This window comes from Anneissia japonica, unplaced genomic scaffold (genome assembly GCF_011630105.1).
Source record: "Anneissia japonica isolate Jap-2015-1 unplaced genomic scaffold, ASM1163010v1 scaffold1244_len109368_cov187, whole genome shotgun sequence".
Lineage (NCBI taxonomy): Eukaryota > Metazoa > Echinodermata > Crinoidea > Comatulida > Comatulidae > Anneissia > Anneissia japonica.
Genome location: NW_022689208.1, coordinates 18,910 through 31,288, shown reverse-complemented (window position 1 = coordinate 31,288; position 12,379 = coordinate 18,910). Strand labels below are relative to the sequence as shown.

Genomic DNA, 12,379 nt, shown 5'->3' with positions numbered 1-12,379 from the left:
TGCCTATTCACATGTAGATACATAACGGCTACTTTTCTGCTTGGACAAGCAGCAAGACTATGCATTTTCAATACCTAGATTCTTGACTATTGTACAAACTACAATTCATTCAATACCACTGTACTAGCAAAATCAGTTATGTATGAATACTAATTCACTTGAAAAATGTCTGAGTTGTCATATACAAAGAAATTTATCTAAAAAAAAATCATTCCTCAAAAAACAACTTTGCAAACAAACTTAAGAAAGACTACTTCTGGGAAGCAGCAAATATTCACCAACTTTAAATATTTTGTTATATCATTTAATTCAACGTTCTCTACTAAAAAATATGATCAATGAAATGAGTCATCATACTATAAAGCATGTCTGCTGCATTATGGGAAGGAAAATAATCATGACCTCCAAATGGCATTTGAATATGGTCATCATCATAATATGATAACCCCGGTCCCCACCATATAAAATAATCTACATTAGGCCTATATTAGAAAAAACGAAAAAAGACAGAAAAAGAAAAAACAAAGCAGCGTATAGACACAAATTATAAATAGTTCACCCTGACTGCAGTACGATCATTCAGGAAAATGCATTCAACCAAAGAAAAAAGTATCCCTAAAATAATAGAAACTTTTGGAGTTACCATATTCAGTGGTGGCACCAATGAGGGAAAAGGGAGTGAGGGGAAAAGCCTCTCCCCTTGAATATTCTATTCAACCACCATGATAAAAATTGGTTAGTGGTAGGTAAAGAGAAAATAATCTCTACAGTATCCTTGGAAGGCCAACTGCCCACCATTAGTGTATACAAAATGAGCATCACTTTAATAATACAGGTATTAACCATCCATTATTAATTATATGATTTTTGACATTGATATTTTTGTTGTTTCAATTTAATTTAATTTTAGATTTATCACATAAATCCAAGGCTTCCAATTCTCCTTGAGTCACAACAGTCTCATGAAATTTGGCATGGGTCTCCCATCGTCCCATGAGGAAACAAAAATCTCCAGGAAACTGTGTGGAATGTTCCATTTTGTAGCAGGGGCATTCCACAGCAACACAACATGAATATTTTCATATTCAATTTTGTACAGTACATTAAATTTGGCCAATTCATAAAGTAAAATTATATTTTTTTATTTTCACGGATACCTCAGAATTTAATTAGTATTTAATACTAGAAATGTAAATTTTACGTCATGGACATTACATTAATAATTCTATCATATTTTTAACAAAATTAATTTTTCAAAACCTCTTAGTGGAATACAGTATAGTTATACAAATTACCCTTTACTATTTATCATGTTTATAAAAGATTTCGTTTTGTATAAATATTTAACATAAAAATAACGCTAAAAAGAAAAGATTGACGTTTCAACTCCTTCATGGTGTCATTTTCAAGATCAAATGATGAAGTAAAAAAATATACAGCAACTATAATCAATAGAAAAAAGCTAATCTACAATGTCAAAGTTCATAAAAGTTTACTGTTATGAACTTTGACATTGTAGATTAGCTTTTTTCTATTGATTATAGTTGCTGTATATTTTTTACTTCATCATTTGATCTTGAAAATGACACCATGAAGGAGTCGAAACGTCGATCTTTTCTTTTTAGCGTTATTTTTATGTTAAATATAAAAGATTTCTTTAAATTTTAATTTCATAATTGTTGTCTCAAACAGTAAATGTAAGTCTGTGACATTTTGAGTGACATTTAAAAAAATTTATTACAGATGTAGTGCAATTACTGTATATAATTAAAATTTCATATTCTCTTTTACAATAAATCAATAATCAAATAACATTTTTTCACAAAAATAATTAATTTTTAATAATTTTCATATTATATTTGTGTCACGAACACTACATTTTGTTACGGACATTACACTTTACAGTAGATACATGTTAGTTAGAAAAAACTTGTGCTTCTGTGAAAGAAGAAAAATAGCAGGGTTTTGAAGTATCTTAAAGATGGATAAATATTCATTAAAACAACATGCAATATGATCAGTGTAAAAGTATAGGAAAAGGAAACGTAATTTATTTATTTATTTATTTTATTTATTCAGGTATAAAAAGACTCAAAATACAATTCAAGATTGAAATGAAGAGCTTACATAAAATCAATGAAGAAAAATACAGAAAAATAAAACCAGCAATAAACATTTGAGAAAAAAATTAAAATTACAAAAAAATTTAATTATTTATTATTTACAATATTAAAATATCAATCAGCATAAATTGATTAATTCAATCAATTAATTAGAATTTTAAGTTATTAATATATACAAATTTCATTAAAAACAGTTAACAGTCATAGCCCTATTCGAACAATTACATTACACATTAAAAAAATCAATAAACAAAATAAAACCAGTTCAATTCAGGAAGTACATTGCCAATTATCCAAATTAATCTTTATTTAACAGTCCAATAACACTTGGAATAGTTGACTTGGCAAATCTTTTTGTTCGACAGCGTCGTACAAAATACCGATTAACCTTTCGAAGTGATCTTACTGGTTCTTCTCTTACTGGGATCCATTCCTTAAAGCGTTCTGATAATAGGAGATTCTTTCCAAAATTTAGGAGATTAATACTTCGTCTCTGATGCAACGTACTTAAATTCAGTACATCAAGAGAATTCGCATAACTATCATAATTCCGATATCCAATTATAATTTTAACTGCACGTTTTTGAACAAATTCGAGCTCATCACTCTGTTTTTTTGTAATTGAAGAATGCCAAAGAGAACTGGCATATTCTAAAATGGGACGAATATACATATTAAAGGTAAAAATAAGATCATCAGTTGAGGCTCCATATCGCTTCAAAATATGCAACATATAAAGCCTACGTGATGCCTTGGACACAACTTCCTTAATTTGTATGTCCCACTTGAGGTCACTTTGAAGATGGACGCCAAGAAGTTTTACACTTTGCGATTCCTCAAGAATAACACCATTCATTTGAAGTGGCTCAAATTGTGGCACATTTCGCAGGAAGTGAATGCGCATCACTTGAAACTTTGAAGGATTCGGCGTTGTATCATTCTCAATACACCAGCTTGCAAGATCATTGAGATTATTTTGCATTTTACTATTCTCAGGATTCTTCACAGAAATGACTTCGCCAATCGTTAGATCATCCACGAACTTCCATCTATCCGGCACATGTTTCAGCAGATCATTAACCATGATGGTGAACAATATTGGGCCTAATTTAGTGCCCTGTGGCACACCACATGTGACTGGTTCTGGCGCTGAAACAGCCCCACCTAACCTGTTTAATGATTTTAAAAACAACCACCCACCGAATACTGTACAGAAGTGAGAATTAAATTGCAAGATGATTGTTAATGTTAAACTTTTTAATACCTTAACAGATATTTTTGTTAAAATGTGCTATTCAAAGGGAAACCTATAGAGGTTAAAGGGAAGTTGTTGATGATGGGAGAGAATTTCAGATATGAGTTTTGAATGATGAAAGAGTCAACCAGTTTTCATAAGTAGGGAGAAACAGTGGAGGCATGATATATTTTAGCCATCAGAGCATTAACGTACCAATGGTAGAGTCTTATAATTTCAGCAATGCAACAGAACATGTGCTTCTGTGGAAGGGTGGGGGGGTGTGAGCAATACAATCAACAGCTAATTAATTTTGGAAACAATGTTTTTAGCCCGGTTTGGGTTTACTGTACGAGGCTAAACTATTTTAAATAAAATTGACAAGTGCAATTACAAAATAAAATTTTATTTTATTTTCATATACTACGCAAGATGCTACTTTGAAATCTTTCGAAAATGTTTCCATTCATCAATCAAATTTTATTTTCTCCTTCGCCTAGATGCTTTTGGCAAAATCATTATGGTTATAAAACAATTTTAGTTTTAATGTCCCACATTTGTTGAATTTTTATAAAATAAATAAGCTAAAAACAAGGTATAAAATGTCTCACCGTCCCGCGCCTTAAAATCTTTAAAAAAAAAAAGATCTCTCTCAAAATAGTTTTCATCCCTCTCCAATAGACGTAAAGAAGAATTAAAATGGATAATTAGAACCAATATCACAAATAAGGGTTTAAATAAAGACTTGATCAGACTATTATTTATTCATAGTTAATTTCATTCTTGGTTCCCATATCATCATTGTTTATTCTGAATTCTATTTATTACATCGCCTTTAATCAGTATCCCTTGTTATTTAAAGTTTTAAATACTATCTATTTCTTGTCAGTTGTCCTCACACGGAAGAAGGCAGTTGTATTTGAAATATTTATCCACTGGTAATTGAGTGAGCAAAAAATTACACTATAGTTAATCTCCTCACTTGACTTTTGTTTGCCATTTAGGCATACTTCATTTTCCATCCCACACTCAAAATCTTTGTCCCCCATCAGTTCCCCCATGCCAAATATTTTAGATACGCAAGGGCATATATGGAAACATGTTATCGTAGTCTGGAGTTTTTCAATATAATTATAATTCCTTGTGAAAGTCAGCCATGAAAAGGAAAAAAGTGCTTCAACAGTCAGATGGCCCCCCCCCCCTCCCCACCCTAAGTTTTTTACAATTATATTAAAAAATGGAGAAAAAAGAAAATTACAATATATTCAAATTTGAGTCTGAGAGTGCCATTTCCACCCAGTAGTGGATTCAGAAGGGGACAGAGGGGCGGTGCCCCCCCACCACCTTACTGTAAGTTTTTTTTACAATTAGGCCTATATTAAAAAATGGAGAAAAAAAAGAAAATTACAGTATTCAAATTTAAGTCTTATACCCCTGTCAGACAGACCTGCAAAACGGTAATACCGTATTTCTCGAACGCCGGCATTCTATGTGAAAGGGTAAATACGCCTAAACGCCAGCTTCAGTTAGACCTCCTCAGGACCTAGTCTTAATACCGCATTAATACTTTAGCAAGTTTTGCCCAACTCGATGTGGAAGGGTACATGGTTCATTGCCGTCTTACGCACTGAGGCATAACAAATCAGACGGTCACACAGCAGCCATCAACCGCTGCTGCAGCTAACAAAGCCTACAAAACGCTAGCTGACGGTTCTTTAGACGCGAAAATCGCCTGCACCTAGCTGCTTGAAATTCAAGCCGGCCTCGCCTTAAACGGTTCCTAAATTCTTTCTCCACTTGAATGAAACACATTAGAAACCTTTTGTTTCTCAAATTTATATGTATTTCAAACATAAAAAACATTTGCAAAGCAGCAGATTTATGAATTCTTCTCCGGCCATATTGGATTAATGGAGTAAACAAAAAATTGCGCCCTCTTTGTTAACAAGCACAAGCTCCACAGACATCAAATACTCCATTCCGCGAGAACCCTTTCAGACAGGATATGGTATTATTACCAGATTTTAACTAGCTGTGTGAAAGGGTCTGCACCGGCGTGATTAGGGTATTATTGCGGTATTTTCTGTCTGAAAGGGGCTTTAGAGTGCTATTTCCAACCACCTAGAGGTGCAAAATCATAACTTTTCTAACCTCATCCTCAACCATGGTGGGGCTAAGGTGGGTGGACCCTCCACCTGTGAAACTTCCTCCCTGGGCCCCCTCTAGTTCGAATTCCTAGATCCGCCACTGCCACCTTTCCCCATGCTACTACAAACCATTAGTTTTCCCAACAAGACCTACAGTATCATACTGTACTGTAGTTGATGCTGACAATCCAAGGCTAATAATACAGAGGCCTATGTGGGGCTTACATTGAAGAAAGTATTGAAAGTACACAAGTTTGTTGGCCTGCAGCTGGTCTCAACAGATTGGAAATGACTATCAGCTTAAAAAGGTTGAATACTTGGATATTAGACCTATCCCAAAAAAGCACATAAAACTCATCTGCATTTCTTTTTTGCCGTCAGCACAATAAAATCAAATTTGGGTCTTATTCATTTTTTGTGTCTACTGCCCCCAACGGGGGTCGTAGACACTATGTCATGATGTAACAATTAAAGATGGCGGAAAAGGGTAAATCCGGTTTAGGCATGATGGGTACTACTACCATGAGGTAGGGGCGCTCTATTGACAATCGATAGCGTTCGGAACTCGAACAAAATGTGTTTATAGAGACGCAGCACGTGTTCGCCACGAACGCCTTTTACCGTCATTTGAAAGACGCCCTCTAGAACATGGTAGTACTCTTCGTGATCAACGATATAATGTGGTAACTCCCAAAGTTACTCATTTTTAAAGCGTTTTTTAGTGTAATATAGTAGTAGGCCTACACAGAATATTATGAAAGAAAATTTTCATTGAAAAACCAGATACACTACAATAATACACACATCTGCATATTGAAGAACATAAGATAAAATTTAAAAAACAAAAACTCCTGTATAAGGCAGTAGACACACGCTCTCGCTAGGAGCCTATTTTTTTCATGGTTAGGACTGTCTAAATTCAGGTAAACTAGCAGTTTTTGTATTAAAATAATAAGTATATAAAAATCAGGTTTTTCTGGCTTTAAAGGATGGAAGATACCTGTACACACGGCACCCTATACAGCAATCATGTTTAAAAAAAAACATGCTAAGAAAAACCTCATCAGGACGAATGTTATAATGACATTTCTTTGGCAATTTTGCTATGTACAGTAAACCTTTGGTGGCATTACAGTAGAGTTACTGTACAGGTAGATACTGTATGGCATCTATGCACAAATCATTCCACAACAGTATAACAGTTGTTTTGATAAAGATTATGTAAATTTGGATTTTAAAGGGGAGTATGATTTGTTGATGATATTGGTAAGGTCCAGTGTCCGTAAGTTACTGTGTGCATTACAAGGCCAAGTAGTAACATATCTCAGAGACTGTCAACCTTGGAGAATTTTAAAATAGAAAGCTTTTGCCGATCTAATTTAAACCTAATTTCATGGGCTTCCTATAAATAGACAAAACTGACGACTTGAGTCATGTGACACTGACAACTAGCGGATGCATACCTGCGGCCAGTTTATGTACAGTATGCATGAGACTGTGAGTCTTCGATCGGCGAGCTGCAGTTGTACAGTAAAGGCTATGATTCGTAAGCTACCTCAATTTTTAACAAAGTACAGTAAATTATAACTTCCAAAGTCTATGCACTTGTATTTTTTAACAATTGTATTGCCTTTTCATAACCTTGCCATTTATTTCTCAACTAACCCTAAGGGGATAAGCTGTAGCAGCATTAACATTTCCTATATACTCTACTTTTATTTTACACTAATCGCACTGCAAGTTTATAATACCCACAAATTACCACATTACCAAACTACCTGTACAGTAGGCTTACTAACTACAGTACAGTACAAGTTCCCAGATGCCAATTGTCTGTTGGGTGACACTAACAATATTATATTAGTTGCTTTATTAGTTTTAGTTGCTTTAGTTTGTTAACCATTACTCTAATTTTATTTACTACTGTGTATTTACTTACTTCATACCTTACATTTGTTACAATGCATTAAACTGTAATTAATGTATGGAAGGGAGGGGGAGGGGTGGGTAGATGGGGATTTCATTGAATTAAGTCAATCTTATTTTAATACAAATTTATTATTGTATTATTGGTTTTTTTTTAAATTAATTGTATTATCAATTTATTAGAATTTTTTTACAATCATCTCATTACAATGCACTGGAACTTCATTTAACGTATAATACTGTAGAAAGGGTGTGGTTGAGTAGATGGGAGAATTACTGAATAAAGTATGAATTTACCTTGTTTCACTGCATTTTTGAATTTTTATTTGTATGAACTGTTTGTTTTATTTTGGCCTGTGTGGGTCAAATTTGAAAAATGGGGTTAGTTGATTGAGTACTGCAGGGAGGGATGTATGTGTACACAAATGTATTATTATATTATTGTATTGCTCTATTGTATTTTTGAATTTTAAGTTCATTACCCAATTTCTCAGTATTTTTAGTTACTTTAAAGTTTGTATGTTTTATTAGTATTAAGTGTACAGTAATTAAGTGACTCATCAGTGTATTTATTTAAGTTGAACGCACCACCCTTAAGTGCTGCCGACCTCTAAAGGCGTAGGCCTATGTTCACAAAGTAAATACAAAAATTATAGGAAGGCATGTACTGTAGCACACTAGCTAGGAAGTCCCTCGTCATTGTTGTTTCCTATGTGTGTGAGTGATGAAGTTCCCATAACCATTGTCCCCCCCCCACAATAAATCATAATTTTCACCATAATGAATGAAATGTTTGCACCTTTCCAGTGCCGCTGCATCTAGCCTAGGCCCAACGAACGAGACCAGCGTTCTTCCTTTTGAAAAGGTGTGACTGCTGTGCTGTGAGGGTGCCATTTCTGCTGCATTACTTGAGGGGTTATGGCCTAGGCTACCTAGCCTAAGCCTAGTAGTAGGCTAAATTAAATGGAGAGCCTAGCCAAGTCCTACTCTAGTCTAGGCCTAGCCTAGCCTAGGCCCTACTACTAATAGGCCTATAACTCTTCTATAATAAGATAGCTACTCTAGGCCTAGCTAAGCAAGACCAAGCCCTACTACTACTAGTACTAGTATTAGCCTAGTAAAGTAGTAGTACTTAGACTAGGCCTAGTAGTATTAGTAAGCTAGGCCTATGCCCTAGGCCAGGTTAACTTAGTTACAGTAGGGTCAAGCCAAGCAAGGTAGGCCTAGGCCTCCCTACCTAGCCTATTTCTATTTTATAGTTGTGTAGGATACGACAGTCCATACACAAATGTATATTATATAATATAATTAACATAACCTGGTTGTTATAGGAATAAGGTTCAACTGTGATCTAAATGCCTACTTACAGTACTCTCAAGTGACAAGTGTAACCCACCACCACCCACTTTACAAATTAACAAGGAACCAAACAATCAATACGGTGATGAAGCCGGTCGACAAAACGGTACAAAAAGCATCACTGGAAAGTCCATATATAATCATTTGTGATGGGAATGCACACTCTTACATGATATTAATTATTGCTTTTAACCAAACAACAACCTACCGACAATATATTCTACGTGTTTTCGTCGGGGTACATCCTTTATTTTAGCGCTAATTTTTATACCATCCAAATGTATTCCAAAACACTGTTCTGTTCAAAGCCTACACAATTACAGGTCTTCTTGGCGGCCATATATAAGAATTTGCGACGGGTTTCGATTTTGTTTTGAAGGGCGCCTCTCGAGTAAAAAAAAACTACACTCAGTTAGATGACGTCACAACATTTAGTGGCAGTGAAAGGTCATGGGTCATTATTTCTCATACATTTTTGGCCTTAAATTGGGTCATTGCGTCTGCGCACACCGGAACACCTACTGTGAAATTGCGATATTTTTTTTTTAACCGTACATTTGCATGAAACTCCGCTGCCGCCTCGGATTGACTCGACACGAAGATCAACTACGGGGCGTCAACAAATCATTTGAAAACACATGTTTTTGATTATAACCAAAAACGTGGAATTTTTGGTACATAGAGAATTAAAGCCGCTTCTGAATAGGGAACTAGATTTTGGCGTTATACAAATATTGGATTGGATTGGTTTTGATCGGTTTCCACAAACTGCATACAGTATGTCAACAATAATACAATATGATTCTCACTCGCTACCCGGTCATAGGAGCAGTTGCCTGAATTTGTTAAATATATGTTTTTGATGGAGTTTGTTCTTTTGGTTATCAGATTTTGTTCCACCATCAAAATCATTTGGTCGTGTATTATTAATTGTGGCATAAATATGAGCTTGAAATATCATTAGAATATTATAACAATGAGAGTATCAGATTTTGTTCCACCATCATTTTCGTTGTGTTACTACAGAGTTTATAGTGGATACCTCCTCCATGGTTAAGAAGACTCTTTAAATATTTTCACTATCCAGTGGCGTATCCATGATTTAAGGAAGGGTGCTGAAAGAGAGTCCAAACCAGGTCAATGCCACCATTGGAGTAGACTTGCCACAAGTCTCTAATTTATGGATTTTTCGTAGTACATTAGCGCATTTCGGAAAGCGCCACCAGCGTCAGTTTATGTTGAGAAACTTTTTTGCCAGAAAAAGTATACTATGGAACGCCATGCAAATAAGTAATATGGAACGCCATTTGTGCCAAAATCGATTTATTCTTAAGCATTTCAACTGATTAAGACAAAGATTAGGGACTGGAACCCAGTCTACCCTTGGAGCTGAGGTGCGAACATTTTCAGTACCCTTTTAAATTGACACATTGTTAAAAAATAATTAATTGTGACATACTGTACATTTGAAATGAAATATTAGAATAAATAGTAATAATATAAAAAATAATAATAATAATTATTATTATTATCATTATTATTATAAGTCAATGGTGACGTCATCACTGAAACTCCCAATATTATATAGATTTTTATTCCCAACCGTGCGCGATTTTTTTTCCCGTACGAAACATTACATGAAACTTCACTCGGGCCATCTCGGATTGACTCGACTGAGTTCGATACGAGGAACAAGAGCAGACACTTCGCAATGTCGTGACGCTCGAGTTTTACTACAGTATTATTGCTCTTTCTATGTTCCTACGGTAGGCCTATGATATCTTACGGATTTATGGGATGTAGGCTACGTGTAACTGTCGACCTTCTTGGATGTTATTAAATGTTAGTATAATATCTACAACAACAACAGCTAGTACCCCCTTTTGTAAAGTGTAGATAGGTACAGTAATACCGAAAGAAAGAGGATAAACTATAGGCCTAACTACAGACTCTTAAGTCTACAAGGCCCCTCCTTAAATTATAGGCCTAGGTCCCTGGGTCCATGCTGACACCAACAGTCACGCTTCACATACAAACGTCGATTGAAATTTTGAAGGAAAAAAAATGGGAAAAAATTAAAGCATGAAATAAAAAATAGAGTGCATAAGAGAATAACTATTAAATAAATAAAATGTACCATTCGGCGGCGTTATTGAACTTGGCCAATCCTTGTAATGTAATTATAATGTTAAATAATAATAATAATTTCAGCATTAATTACCTTGACCTAAGCCTTGTAATGAAGAACCATACTACTAGGCCTATAACTAGCCCAGAGGGAATATCTTTTGTGTTATTTCCCCTTAACGTAGATTTTTTAATTGTTCTCTAATTCCTCCATTGTCTAAGTTCCCCTTAAGGTAGACCTACAGGTTGGTTTTAGTAACATAATAATTAATAATAATAAATAATCATTTCGGCATTACTTGTAATAACTTGGTCTGGCCTTGTAATCAAGAATCTGCAGATTAGGTACCGTACTACATGTCTGATAATAACTAGGCTTAATAGGCCTCATTTATACATTCATTTTGGTGCTCTGCCATTTTGGCAGGTCTTATGGCATCCAGTATGTTAGAGTAGACCGTGGGTTGAGGATCGAAAACGTTTAATTCTGTGACCCACCAATCCGGGCTACCTGGCTTTTGCACAAAAATGTCAATACTATTAAATTGTAACATAATTTGATTGTCGGCAATCGTGAATTTGGGGAAACTGTAACCAAAAATGAGAACTTATATCAAAAGTTGCTACATAACTATAGCCAATAAGAAGACGACTAACAATGAAGTTTGGCTTAGCTGCAAGGCCCTCAGCCAATCACAAACTACCTTCTATGCCGTTTGTCCAATGTAAATAGTAAACAACACACTCCACTTGCAAGTATGGCGTTCGACAGAAGTTCTTCAAATGATAAATCTGAGCCGGTTTCTGGCATATTTTTGTGATACATGTTGTAAGAACCTAGAGTATGGTTGTGTCATTAAGCGTAAACAGCTTAAAGAAATTTAAGGATGTGAAACTCTGTGGAAAACAACAAATAAGAGTCCTCAGTAAGGCCTATTAAGTTTCCGTCGAAGCTGATGAATACAATAGCCTACATATATAACGAAGGGGATCAGGGATGGTGGTGCAAGTAGTAGTAGTAAAAATTGCACCGAATCTGTTTAAAGGTACGTGTGTGGTTACATATAACGGTCAAAATGGTATGGTATGTTTTACTTAATTGAGAAGCACTAAGCGTCTCTCTATCACACCACACACGCAGACAGGAAGCCCTGCCTTTTCCTCAAACTGGGATACTATCGACAGCAAAATAACCACAGAGTACTGTATTGACGTGAATCAAATACGATGATGTTATATTGTAATAAGCATATTGAGACAATAATGTTGGCAATGAATCGACCCAGCATAAACAACTGACCATGAAGACAAATCAAGAATAGCCATCCACAATTATATAGCAACTATTTACTACTGTCTACCAAGAACATTTACTACACAAATTGAATCAATTCAGTTTTCTGGGGTGGGGGATGTGCCCTTCAGTGACTGTGCTTAGACTAAGTAATTCAGGCTTAATTGAT

The 12,379-nt window shown here is 35.0% G+C and overlaps 1 protein-coding gene across 5 annotated transcripts in view; it reads right to left on the bottom strand.

Moving 5' to 3' along the window:
- Positions 1-9,163, bottom strand: part of LOC117124584 (inactive histone-lysine N-methyltransferase 2E-like) — a 61,115-nt gene extending 51,952 nt beyond the window's left edge. For 4 of the 5 annotated variants that reach the window (XM_033270880.1, XM_033270910.1, XM_033270902.1 and 1 more), the window contains exon 1: positions 8,998-9,163. The gene's annotated coding sequence lies outside the window, so the exon portion shown is untranslated. Of the gene's footprint in view, positions 1-8,797; positions 8,907-8,997 lie in introns of those variants that run through there. The other variant, XM_033270887.1, reaches the window with a different exon arrangement.
- Positions 9,164-12,379: the final 3,216 nt, after the last annotated feature.